This window comes from Sciurus vulgaris (genome assembly GCF_902686455.1).
Source record: "Sciurus vulgaris genome assembly, chromosome: 14".
Classification (NCBI taxonomy): Eukaryota; Metazoa; Chordata; class Mammalia; order Rodentia; family Sciuridae; genus Sciurus; species Sciurus vulgaris.
The window spans coordinates 78,771,126-78,785,328 of record NC_136475.1 but is presented as its reverse complement, the minus strand read 5'-3'; the positions used below and the strand labels follow the sequence as shown (position 1 = coordinate 78,785,328).

At 44.7% G+C, this 14,203-nt stretch overlaps 1 protein-coding gene and 1 long non-coding RNA gene across 2 annotated transcripts in view; one reads left to right on the top strand and one right to left on the bottom strand.

The window, feature by feature from the left end:
- LOC306644283 overlaps positions 1-7,420 on the top strand; it is a 151,968-nt gene extending 144,548 nt beyond the window's left edge. The window contains exon 2 of the long non-coding RNA XR_013759264.1: positions 4,343-7,420. This is a non-coding gene — a long non-coding RNA (uncharacterized lncRNA). The remainder of the gene's footprint in view (positions 1-4,342) is intronic.
- KIF3C (kinesin family member 3C) overlaps positions 1-14,203 on the bottom strand; it is a 40,380-nt gene that overhangs the window by 22,360 nt on the left and 3,817 nt on the right. The gene's annotated exons all lie outside the window — the stretch shown is intronic.

Genomic DNA, 14,203 nt, shown 5'->3' with positions numbered 1-14,203 from the left:
CTACTATTTTCCCACAAGAGAACCATTATTTGTCTACATGATGTCTCTGCTGTGATTCCTTCAAGACAGGAATCATGTGCCACTCATTCCTCAGGGTCCCTGGGGCTTAGCACAGAGATTGGCACATGGAAAGTACTTAACAAGTGTTTGGTGAACTGAATGGAATCCTCCATGGGGACTCAGATGGGTTCCATCTTTTGGCTTATTCAGACCAGACAGGGGCTCTATTCCAGCTGCTCCTTTGCTTGATCAACCTATATTCCCTGTTGCAGGCTCTAAGCATCTAGGAAACCTGGCAGGAAGGATGGTGGGTGGGGTGAGATAAAGGAGAGGAAGTACTCAGAGGAGTCCCCTACTGTTGAGGACCAGGGGTAACTGAGTGCTCTAACTACAGGGAAATGGAGTCTTTAGGGGCCTGGTAGCTGGTCTGGTCTCCAAATCTGGGATGTACCTGTCCATTTTAGCCTGGGTTCTTGCACTTTCCTCAGCATTTTACATGACTCTATCATTCTTTACTCTTTGCTACCTAATAAAAAGACATTCGTTTTCAAATTTTGCTGCATACTAGAATCACCTGGGAAGCTTTAAAACCATCCAGACCTAGAGAATCAGAGTATGCCTTGCACCTAGATTACCAGGTAACTGTTAGTATATTAGTGTTTGGAAAGGTCTGCTTTAAGGGGCATACTATTTTGTGGCAGGAGGCGACTGGAGCCAAGGATGAACCCAGGGATGGTCTGTCACTGAACTACACCCCCAGTTCTTTTTTATTTTATTCTGAGAGTCTCACTAAATTGCCCAGGCTGATCTTAAACTTGTGATCCTCCTGCCTCAGCTTCCCGAGTCATTGGAATTACAGGTGAGCACCACAGTGCCTAGCAAGGGGCATACTATTATACTATTATTTTTCCAATGAAAGTTCAAAGAAGTTAAGTAACCCATCCAAGGTCACAGCATGCCATTAACCTTGAACGAAGAATCCAGCCACAGGGCTGCCTGACTCCAAAGCCCAAGTTCTTCCTATGACAGTCATTGTGTTGAGTGCTTAAAGAAGCAAGCCCAGCTGAAGGAAAATCAACATGCTTCTAGCAAAGAGAAAAATCACATCTGACTATAATCTTGGCGTGTCCTTTCAAACTGGGACAAAATAGGTTATTACAGCACATAGGAAGTCAGTGACCAGAACTCTGGATGTTAAAATGCTGCTGGCAAGGTTGTACATCAGAGGCTACTCAATGTAGGGAGTGAGGAGATGAATAAAGGGAAAGGGTGTCTTCATAAAGGGGTAGTGGATCAGAAAAAATAAATAAATTTAAAAAATAAGTAAACAAGCATTTCTCTCGATGGAAAAATGCTTGAGTGTTAGATGATAAGATTGATCTCTGTTAGAAATTGCTTAAAAGAGTGCACCAGGGAAACCCCCAACATCACAGATGCTCCCAAATCGCTCTAGGTGGTGAAGTACAAGAGAATATCCATGTGAGCTGACCTAAATAAATAAATAAATAGGACAGGTGAGCTTCAATTACAGTTTTACGGTTGGGGGGAAAATGATCCTAACTGTACTCATTAAATGATAGCTGTGTACAGTCAGTTATGAGACAGAAAAAAAGGAGGTGGTGAGGGAGCGGGGAGTAATTCTCTGCTGTTCCCAGAAGACCTTGGCTTAATATGCTGCCACAGCAAAAACCCAATAGCACCAGGCCTGGCATCATCATGAAGGCTTTTCTGCAACAAGACCAAAAACATTATTCCCTTGTAGAGAACAATGAGACAGCTGAATCTGGAGCACCGTATATCGTCCCTTGCTGCCTCTCTAGAGACTCGGGCAGAGAGAAGATCCAGAGAAGGACAGCTAAGGCCCTCCCAGGGCTATTAGAAGAGAGTGAAAAACAGACTCTTCAGCCTGCAAAGACAAAGAAAGGTTAAGAGGACAGGCCTGGAAACTATACACTTCAAAATGGGTGTGAGAAGGAAAGTTCCAGATTTTTCCAATCTTTGGGCACAGAACAAAAGCTGATACCTTGAGTTTTAAAAGCAGCAGTTATTTGAACAAAAGGAAGTTTTACTGTTTGTTGAAGGCAATGAATGTACAAAATTTGTTATCTCAGGAGTTGATACTGGATTAAATACTCAATAGTTTATTAAGAGATTCTAGGGACACATTTTTAATCATTTACTATCTTGCTGTCCTTTCAGAAAAAAAAAAAATTACATTGAACTCACCACAGAAATAAAACAAAAGGAAAAACTGTTTTTTCCTACCATGGCTAATCAGTTTCTTTTATTTTTCTTGCCCGCCCCCAGATTTTTCCTTACACACATTTTTTTCATTCTTGTACACATGCTAAAAATATAAGCTGTGTCCTGCTATTTTCACCTTATCTAATATGTCAAGCATTTTGTTACTTCCATAACTTATGATTATAATTTTAATTATTATATAATAGTGTGTAAATTAGGATACATTTAATTATAAACACCTTTTTACATTTTTTTTTGAAAGGGGTGCTTTACCACTGAACTACATCCCCAGTCCTTTTTATTTTTTATTTTGTTTATTTTTTTTTGTTTTTTTGGGGTGCTGGGGATTGAACCCAGGGCCTTGTGCTTACAAGGCAAGCACTCTACCAACTGAGCTATCTCCCCAGCCCCTTTTTTTTTTTTCCTCATTTTTTATTTTGAAATAGAGTTTTGCTACGTAGCTGCCTCGAATTTGGGATTCTCCTATCTCAGCCTCCCAACTCACTGGGGCTACAATAACGCGTGCCATGGAGCCAGCTTTACCCAGTTCTCTAATCCATTTGGACATCATCATTGGGCAGAATTTGAGGGGCCCATGGGCCTGCCATCTTTTTTTTTTTGGTGGTACCGGGGATTGAACTCAGGGACTTGTGCTTGCAAGGCAAGCACTCTACCAACTGAGCTACATCCCCAGCCTGGGCCTGCCATCTTATGCATTAGTCAAGACTATTGGAACTCCACATCCCAGCCCTCCTTCCACCTTCATCCCCATGACATGATTCTCAGTGCTCATTCCCACATTGGTTCTTTTTTCCTGCTAATCTGCTTCTTATTGGATATCCTTGGACCTAGGACTCTGCTTCCAGACCTTTCCTGCTACCTGGGCCCAGAGCTCCATGAACAAAACTCCTGGATGAGGACTAACTGTCCATTATCACCCATTCCATTTGGGCCTCTCTGCTTCTCTGCAGATTCTGCCAGGCCCAGCACAGACATGAACTGAATGACAACTGATTTTGCCTTATTGCTTTCTCGCCAAGTCTGGCCCACTTACCCAAGCCCACGCTATCAGCCAAGCCTGGAGGACAGGACCAGTCTTATGCTATGAGAGGGGGCTGGCTCTGGCATGAACCCTGTGGTGTGGGCCTTAGCCCAGGTGCAAGGTCTCAATCCCCTTCTTCTCTCCATGCGTTTTCACCCCACACTCTGAAATATGTCACATACCAGCTTCCTTTCTTTGCTTGGAAACAGGTTGGGGTTGTTTTCTTTTTCTTTTTTTTTTTTGCAGTGCTGGCGATTGAACCCAGCACCTTGTGCTTGACAGACGAGCACTCTACAAACTGAGCTATAACCCCAGCCCTGTTTTCCTTTTTATTTCCCCCATCTTTCTGGGGATAGTAGGGGTCATCTCTTCCTTTGCTTCAGAGGTCTGTATCCTTAACCACTTATGGAGGGCTGTAAAAGACAGGGATGCCTACAATCTCTCAGCCCAATCAGGCTGGGGTACATAAAGCTGAAGGCCTGGGAATGTGGAGTTATGCCCCCAGGAAAAGTTCCCGGGAGCTCTCAGCCCCTCCAGTCAATGCTTCCTTTGTGATCTTTCAGGGCAAAAGAGTATAGGTGGGTGGTGCCTGTGGACAGGACTGCATTTGGTCCTGTTGGTTCTAAATAAGTTCAGTGTGACTAAAAGGCCAGCAGAGGCTGTGGGGTGGGGGTGGGGGAGGGGACCAGGCTGAGAGCTCTAGGACACCAGGGCTGACTCTTGAGAGAGGAATATAAATCACACAGTGGCCAGTGGGACCTGGGATTATCACCCCCAAACCTTAAGCTTTACAGATGAGGAACCAGGCTCAAAAATGGAGCCCTCGAAGCCTAGAGTCTCCCAATTAAGGACTTACTTGTGTGTATTTTCTTTTATCGACTCTACAGCTCCCAAATAATTTACCAATTTGATCTGGGTCCTGGTTCTGTGAGTATCAGGCAGGTCAGCTGCTGTCACAATTAATAGCCAGGACCAACACAATGACCATGCCAGCTTGTGCTCATAGCTGAAATCCTCAGAAGCTCATCTTCCCCTATTCCAGGAGTAGACTCGAAGGGATCCAAGATGGCGGACTAGAGGGAGGTTGCATTCCTTGTCGCTCCATAACTCCGGTTTCAAGCAGAGGATGTCTGTTTCTTGGTGAGGCAGTTTTTGCTGCTTATCGATTCCCTGGTGTTTACCCCATTTGTCTGCAGTCTGCCAGCATACTGACGCCTTTTTTGAGTGCAGATTGCTCACTGTCAGGTGCGTATCATCCACCATTTGCCTGCCTCTGGCCGGTCCATTGCCTGCCTTACTCCTATCCATCACCCAACACACGAGGTTCACCTCCCCATCATCCGACAACAGTCAGCAAACTGATCGCCAACCGCCAGTGGAGCACCAGCTGCCTGCTGTTGCCAGGAGTAGATGCATTACAAAACCAGAGGGAGGAGAGAGGAGGCCCCAGAAGTCATGGAGTGCTGACCTGGAAGGCTAGCATGGAGACCGCCAGGCCATGCCAGCCCCTCTGCACAAGATACCAGTCATCAAGTGTGTTTTCCAGTGACAGAGGCACCAAACAGGCTCTGCCCTGCCTCTGCCAGTCTATCTATGACATTGCAGGCAGCAGGTGTCTCGGGTATAAATTGCTATATACCTGGGCCATATACAAAGGTTCTTTGTACCTTAATCATCCTATTTAATGAGCACAAGAGCCTTATGTGATAAGGAGTATAATTTACATTTGACATTAAAAAAAAACCTAAGGCAAGAAAAATTTTTTAAAGAAAAAAGAAAACTAAAGGTCAGACAGATGAAGCGACTTGCTCAAGTTATGGAACCAGTAAGAGCCAGGATAATATGCGTGTGTATGGTGTGTGTGTGTGTGTGTGTGTGTGTGTGTGTGTGTGTGTGTGTGTGTGTGTTTGGGAGGCTGGTGCAGAACGGGGGCTGAGCCCTGTGGTGCTCTACCACAAAGTTACATCCCCAGTCCTTTTTCTTTTCTTTTGAAACAGAAGCTCACTAAATCGCCAAGATTGGCCTCAAACTTGCAGTCCTGCTTTATTCCCCAAGTGGCTGGGGTTACAGTTGTGCACCACCAGGCCCAGTGACCAGGGTAATATTTGAACACCAGCCCCCTAAGTCTTGGTCCAGTGTGCTCTGACTGTTCCACAGCTTTCTTCTGAGTTCAGGTAGGAAGGTGCCTTAGAGAGAAGCAGCATTTGGTATTCGTACCTTTGCCAACTCAGGAAAACTCAGAGCACTGTTGCTTTCTCCTCTAGATGGAACAGTCAGGGCTCTGCTGAAGATGCTTCTGCCCATGTGAGGCTCATGTAATAAGTCAGCTAGAGCTCTTAACCATGTGCTGGGGGAAGGCTGTCAGTATCACTAGAGTCCCAGAGAGGCCAAACCTGCAATGCTCATGGGAAGGGCCACCAAGAGTACTGGGCATGTGAATCAGAGCACCCCAGTCCTCTGATGCTCTGCCACCCTCTTACAATATCTAAGGTATTGACTCTCTGGACTTCAGTATTTCCATCTGTAAAATGGGAAAGAATTCTGTTCCCTTGTAGCTTTGGGTAAGAAGGGTGAGTTGGATGACAGATGTGAAAGTGCTTGCTAAATGGGCAGGTGCAACCCACTGTGAGTGGTTACCCATAGATTCAGTGCCTCATTGGGAGGTGTCCCCCACTCATCGTAAAGAGCAAAATACAACAACTAGCTCACCACCCTGCTTTCACCTCTGAGAAAATACAGCTGCCCAGTCTACTGTCAGTCACAGACCTATTTCTCCTTTTCTAGTTCCCTGATTGCAGGTCTTGATGAATCAGCCGTAGGGAAGAAGAAATGAGAGACCAAGGGGAGGGGATGGAAAAGGCTATTTTCAGATGAATAGTGCTATTTTCAGTGATTCTCTTCCCTGGGGATGTAAATCAGGACATTGCGTCTGAGTTTGCTCCTTGGATGGCTCAAAACATAACAAAAATGACTGATGTTTCAAGTGCTAGGAATTCTCTCATCAGAAGAAAGAACAATTAGAGATCAGGAAAAATATGGACCAGGAAGTGAGGTGAGCTAGTCCCAGCCTCACGGGGCAACAAGGTGAGAATGCACAGACTGCCTTGGAGGAACGCAGAAGGAAAAATGAGCCCTCCCACTGCATAAGTAACCGTGAACATCTAGGCGCATCTCACTGCGTCTTTCTCCACTCTTTTCCTCACCTATCTGTGGCTTTCTAGAGGGTTTCTCTTCAGCATCCAGGATGCAAATCCAGACAGTCACATGCTATAGTGTCAGAACCAGGTGAAACCTAAAGATGTATTAGGGTAGCTTCAGTGTTTGACACATGAGGTTCAGGGCCCAGAGGGGTTAGGTGGGTCACCCTGGGTCACACAGCCTCCAGGATGCCAGTTAAGCCTCAGTCATTCCTCTCCATCCCTTGCTGCCACTCATTCGGGCTGTCTCTGTTCCTGGGCTCCTCATCCTCTGCTTCCAAGGTGAATCTACAAATGGTGCACGAAGCAAGGAATTGTCTGTTGATTTCTTACAACTGGGAGTGGACGTGACTTGTCCTAAGTCACAGAATTACCAATAACTGGGTACAATTTAATACTGTTATCAACCCTAGGTTTCCCTCAATTATTTACTAACTTTAAGCCAAACTTCCAAATGAATATTACCATGTCTTCTATTTTTTTCCCTTGTTTTTCTTTGTTTTTTAATTGGTGCATTACAGTTATACACAATGATGGGATTTGTTGTTACATATTCATATATACACACAATATAACAATATAATTTGACCAATATCATTCCCCCGCATTTTTCTTTTTTTTGATGGAAGGGTGATACTGGGAATTAAACGCAGGGGCACTTTACTAATGAACTACATTCCCAGCCCTTTCTAGTTTTTGAGACAGGTTCTTGCTAAGTTGCTGAGGCTGGCCTTGAATTTGCGATCCTCCTGCCTCAGCCTCCTGTGTCGCTGGGATTATAGGCCTGCGCCACCATGCCTGGCTTGTTTGCCTGTCTACTTGTTGGCTTCCTTTCTCTCTTTTTTTGTGCTGGGGATTGATCTCTTTCTTTTTCTTTTTAAACCACAGAACCTCAACAATGTTTTTTCTTTAAAAATTTTAATTAGTTTTTGTTAAATAAAGTAATATGTTTATTGCAAAAATAAAGTTAAAAAAGGTATGAAGTGAAAAATAAAAGTCCCCCTCCAGATTATAATCCCTAGATATGATCCTACTTCTAGGGACTTCTTGTGATTCCTTTCAGAAATCTAAAGAATTTAAACATGAAGTTAACTATATCTACTGATCTATGTTCTTGGCCATGGTACATAAAAAGATTTGTTGATTATATGAATGAATGGAGATGGGGTTGAGGTCAGAGGCTGGGTATTTGCATCATACAGAAGGACAGAGATGAGTTAAGTATCCCAAGAGACAAGAGTTCCCACTGGGGCCTATTAGTCAGGGATCTGGCACAAATCCTTCCTTTCTGGGCTGGTGTTGCAGTGTGGAAGATCTGGAGCTATGGAGTCAGGCACACACAGGCTCATAATTCTGGCTATACCACATCCTAGGTGTATGACCTTGGGTTGTTCATTCCTTAATGCGCCTCAATATCATTACTTGTCATGGGGATTTTTTTTCCCCTACAGTACTGGATCTGAACCCAGGGGCACTCTACAACTGAGCTATGTCCCCAGCTTTTTATTTTTTATTCTGAGACAGGGTCTCACTAAGTTACACAGGCTGTCCTCAAACTTGTGATCCTCCTGCCTCAGATCCTGCCTGCCGCCCAGTTGCTAGGATTGCAGGCGTGCACAATCACACTCAGCTGGTAGTCTTTTTCTGGGAGGAAACAGGGACAACCAGAAAGTAACCCTGAGTCTAATCAGGAGTTAACGCCTATGAGTTTTTCAAGATGTTAAAAATTCTAGGAGTCAGGACTACAGCTCTGTGGTAGAGCATGTGCTTAGCACGTGCAAGGCCCCTGGGTGAGCTCCAGCATCAAAAGATGAACCAAATAATAAATAAAAATTCAAGATACTTTAAACAATAAGTGCAGGTAACCTAGAAGCTCTAGACACAGAAGTCTGCCTTATACAGTTTTCATAGCCACAGAGCTGGATCTATGGGAAGAGGGACCATTTTCCTCTCCGCTTAGACATGCCACCTGGTTCAGTAGCATTGGGAAAGATGCCTTGCTCAGACTGGGTAGGCACAGGTCCAGCAGGCAAAATAGGAAAAAAGTGTCCCTCTTGATCTGAAGTCCAGGCCTTTCTTCCTGGTCCTCAGGGCACAATGAGAACATTATGTTGGGCTACTTTATCCAATCCCCTGCTACCACCCAGGGGCTGGGAATGACTAAGGGCAATATGATAATGCACTTCTAGCTGATAATTTCATGAGAAACCCAACACCAGTCAAAAGTTTGCTGAGCCTCACCAAAACCTGAAGCCCAGGACTCAGACACAAATGCATTAGCCTTATAAGCTTCCCACTGATCAAGTCTTTATGTTACAAATGCCCCTGGCACAGGACAGCTCTGTTAACTGACCACAGCTATCAGAGATGGAAAGGAATACAGGAACACTGGTACTGCTCCCTCTGATACCCAGAGGCCATGGGCTTTGACCTAGATGCCAGACCCAGCCTGGAATGTATGTCACGTGTCATCTCCAGTCTTCTCTCAATGGTCTGATGGTGGAGGACTCAGCTGGGATGGAGGTGGGGGTGCCCAAAGTCCCTTGGTCACCCAGCCCATAAATCTCCAAGTATATGCATAGGGCTGGTGTCCTTGGGGACATGCAGATGGAACAAGATCAGCTTTGGGAAAGAAGACACTCCCTAGGTTATTGGGCAGTCCCTGGAGAAGGCAACCAGCCCTATTTGGAGATTAACACGAAGATCAGGACAGTGAAATGATACTGAGGATTCAATTCTCTAGAAAACTTTATGTCCAATTGAGGCAGCTTTCCCCCCAAAATCCTGCTGTCCACCCTACTGCCCACTCTCTCTTCTTTCTCCTTGCCTCTATGGCCCTATTTCTCTCTTCCCCTCTTCATTGTCCCCTCTATTTCTCTCCTCTCTCTTCTTCTCGTTGTCTTTAATTCTTGAACTGATTATGATACAGAATTGAAAATTATCTTTTATTATTGTTTGAATTCATGTAATATTGAATTTTAAGCCCTCTTTTAATTTTCTCTCTCTCTTTTTTTTTTTTTTTGGTGGCTCTGGGGATTGAACCCAGGGCCTTGTGCATGCAAGGCAAGCACTCTACCAACTGAGCTATATCCCCAGCCCCTCTTTTAATACTCAAAAAAATGAACTGAACATTTTATATTTTGCAACAGAAGATGCTATTTTAAGAATTCTTTTAAATTTTTTAATAGATGGATAATTCCTTTTTTTTTTTTTTTTTTTTTTTCATTTTTATGTGGTGCTGAGGATCGAACCCAGTGCCTCACACATGATAGGCAAGCACTTTACCACTGAGCTACAAGCCCAGCCCAAAAACTCTTAAGAGAGGTGACTTGTTTATTTACTTATTTGGTACCAGGGATTTAACCCAGGGGCCCTTAGCCACTGAGCCACATCCCCAACCCTTTTTTATTTTTTATTTTTGAGACAGGGTCTTGCTAAGTTGCTGAGGGTCACGCTAAGTGGCTGAGAATGGTTTTGAACTTGAGATCCTCTTTCCTCAGCCTCCCAAGCTGCTGGAATTACACACAAGAAGGAGATTTTAAAGATCAGATAGTTGTATGGCTTTTATGATCCATCAGTCCCTTAAAACATTGCATCTAATCCCTTAGACTGACATTCAGTCTCTCCATGAACATTCCCAGGAATGGAGGCCCATACTTTATTGAGGCATGACTGACATGTAAGAAGTTGTACATATTTAATGGATTCAACTCCATGAGTTTGGAATTAAGTATACACCCATAAAACCTTCACTACTACTAAGGCCATTCACTACTTCTTGAAGCAACCCAATTCTAACTATTAAAAAGTTCTTTAGGGCTGGGGCTGTAGCTCAGTGGTGCAGCGCTTGTCTCACAGGTATGAGGCACTGGGTTTGATCCTCAGCACCACATAAAAATAAATAAAATAAAGGTATTGTGTCTACCTACAACTAAAAATATATATATATTTTTAAAAAGTTCTTTATATTGAGCTTAACATGCTTCTGTAATTCCCTCTCCCTTATTACCAGGGACAATTCAGGATACAAAAACATTGTAACTAGCAGGTCAGGGAGGACATGTTGGGGTGAAAGGATGGGGAAGACCAGCCAGCTGTGAGGTATCCTATTGGATAACTTGCTTAGGCAGGCAAGATTGAAGAGAAACATTACAGTCGGACTGTTGGGCTTTGCCATTGCTAAAACATGATATGCTTGACATGTCAGGAAGGTGGCCAAGTGAAAACCTCCATTCAGCTGCTGGAGATAATTACTTACTTAACATTTATGTACCAGGAATTGTTCAAAGAGATTAACATGGATCATCTCATTTAATTCTATCAGCAGCACTATAACATAGCTATTATTATTATTATTACCCCACTTTGTACATGAGGAAACTGGAGCTCAGAGGTCTCAGAACTAGTAAGTTGCTAAACCCAGACCTGTCTGACTCTGATGCCCATGTCCTAACCTAGCAATCTATAGAGTCAGAACAGCAGAGATGCCAAGACAGGAGACCTCAGTTTGGGAATCATAAAGGAAGAGGGTCAAGAACAGAGGGCTGCGGGTCTCCTCTGAGTTCTCTTCTAATGAGAGCCCCCAATCTCCATTCCTAGTCTTGTGCTAACTCCTAAGCTCCACGGACCCATCCCAGCTGCCCACCTGTTTCTGCCACCTCAAATTTGACACATCTACAATAGCTACTATCATTTTTAACACCTTCACAGCAACCAATTCCCAACCTGATAAATACTAATTCTTTAAGCAGAAAAGGGCATTGAATTTTACTTCAAACAAACCTGGGTTGGAATAATTCTGCCCCATACAATACCTTTCTTGGATGGTGCTTGTATGGATTAAATGAGCTGATCTGTATACAGTATAGTACTTGGCACAAGGAAAGCATTTGGTAAACATCATTATTATTGTTATTACTATTATTTCTCACATCTGAACCTCCCTGTCTTGTACCCCCATCTACGGTTACCTCCAGGCAGAAAGATGGGAGGAAGAAGAGCGATCCACAAAGGGAATAACAAAATTCCAGTATAGTTTGTGCTCACTGTGGTGATGGCATCCCTCTGGGTTTGGGGTCTCCTTCAGCAGGGTTTCTTTTCTACATTTGCCATGAAAGAGTTGGGCTCTGGCCAAGACCCAAGCTTTCTCCCTGCAGACCCACTTACTGGAATCACTGGTATTTCAACCTTTCTTCAATTTCAGCCTATGTCCGCTGCAGCTTTTGTCTCCCCCAAACACTCTTCTTTTCCTCTGAGTAGCTAGAATTCAAAGTTTTAGAAATCACCTAGTCCAGCCACTCAGAAATTTTAATTTCAAAATCAAAGCAGTCATTAAAAAAAGTCTTGGGCTGGGGATGTAGCTCAGTGGCAGAGAGCACTTGCCTACCATGTATGAAGCCCTGGGCTTGATCCCAAGCACCAGGATAAATAAATAAGTAAGTAAATAAATAAATAAATAAATTTGCATGATTAAATTTGAGTAAAGTGAGACTTTCCCCAACCAATCTACACAAATTCACCAGTCATCAGTTAAGTATGTGCATTGTGCACAAACATTTGAGTTTTCTCTGCAATGTGGGTCTGTGATGTCACTTATTTCTATCTCGTAGGCCTAGACTGCTATCAAGTCTCCCAGCTCTCTGGAGAGCCACGACCTAAGTATGGATCACTATTGATTAATGGAAAACAGCACTGATAGCAATCACAAACTCTCACACCTCTGTCCACACTAACATCCCCTGAGGACCACGGTAAACAAAGTAAATAGGGTAAATGCAAAAGGAGTTTACAATAAATATGGTAAACAAGAAAGGAAAGATGAAAGAAGATTCCAAGGAGACAGGCCTGGAGTTTGTACACAGCAAGGGGAGAACAAAGAGAACGTGGCAGGCGAGACAGACTAGATGAGTCAGAGAGTGAACCAGGGCACTGGGTCACCTCAACTATGGCTTAGCTGCCCCCAGAGGGTGGTGTGAACTGGAGGATGGGAATGGGGGGTGATGAGAACTGGAGATGATGCCATAACTCAGACCGTGGGGACGCGTGAGTTGAAGATGGGAAGAAAAGCTTAGCTAATTTCTAGGAGGGATCCATGCTCCTGATTTTTGAGGTCTCTGAGACCTCTTCTGCCTGGCTCTGCTCCCTGCCTTGGCAGGGCTATGGCAAGGCAGCTGGGATGGCAGGGCAAGGAAGGAGTTAAACTGACAACAAAGTCTTCGAGATCACTGGACCCCTGCTTGGTGGCCAGAAGCCACCCTGTGGCTGCAAATGCCCTCCATTGATCTGGTGCTTGATCTCATTTCATCTTCAGGTCAGCTACCTCCACCGTCCCCACTGTGCTCCTCCTCTCCGCTTTTTACCTGCACTCCCTTACAGCTCTCAAATTGTGTCCACCAGCCCAGAAACATCCCAAGCTGTACGAGGCCGAGGTCTTGCCTTAAAGGCTCCACCAGGGAGGCTGGGTCCTCTGTTTAGGCCTCATTCTAGGCTTCCTCCCTGCTGATGTCCTGGGCTGGGTGTGACAAGAAGTCACGGGATGTGGAATCATTCTCCTCCTGGAATTTCCCCTTGCTTAGATCTGAAAGCCAGCACATCATGACCATTTCACCCACTCCCCAGGGAGCTATGTCAGCCTTCTCCTCCTCCTAGGCAAATGAAAATCCAAGGCCTAGGGAGGCAAAGTCCTTTGCCCTGAGTCACATCATGAACAAACAAGGAGGAATCTCGTGCAGATTTGGGGGCATCAGAAAACCTGGGTTCCGCTATTGGCATTGCCACTTATCAGCCAAGGTCACTGACCAGCCTCCACCTCCCCCGTCTTGCTTTTCACAACTGTCAAATGGAAATAGCAGTACCCGTCTCTTGGGGTTGTTGGGAGAATTCAAGGAGATTAAGATGGCAAAGTGTTATATGAAAACAAATCACTGATTGTCAAGGAGCATAAATAACCTGATGACCTTGGAATAATGGAAAGTTCTGGACCAAGTATGAAAAGTCCGGGTTCTGCTCAGTTCACAGTTCGTGGCCCTGGGCAAGTTCCAGGCCTCAAGTTTCCCAAGGCCCCCACCAGCTATAAAACTGTGGTGTTATATGAGCTATACCTCTGGTGCAACAATTCCAGCATTGGCCACCTTGATAGTGCGCTTATGTGCTCTCTCGCTCTCGTTCTCTCTCACTCTCTTTCTTCCTCTCCCTCTCCCTCTCTCCTCCCCTCTGTTTACTAAGGCAAGGCTAGCCTTCAACTACTGGGCTCAAGCGATCCTCCTGCCTCAGCCTCCCAAATAACTGGGACTACCGGTTTATGCCATTGAGCCCAGCTATACCCTGATCTCTTAACTGTTCTATTATCTGTGCCTACATTGCCTTAGATCCAAGAATATTATTGAGGGAAGCAGGTCAGTTCCCTGTAATAAGAACCTTTGCTCTACCCTTCTACCTGCTTTCTCAGGCAACTTCAGTGTCTGTCTACACTTCCTCCCTTCTTAGTCTTTGCTCCTCCCCTGGCCTCCCAGTTTCGAGGGGGAGAGAGATGTCTTGGTAGCATAATCAATGGTAAATGGACCAGGTAAGATTTTCCAGTTGAAAACACCAACCTGTCTGGATTCCCTCCCTGCTATGGAAGACTCACTTTAATATCCTGCTTTTCCCAGGACAGCCCCCACAGCATGCAAGGGCCCTGATCCTTCTCTTGAGGAAGCAGCTCAGCATCACCCTGGTTGAG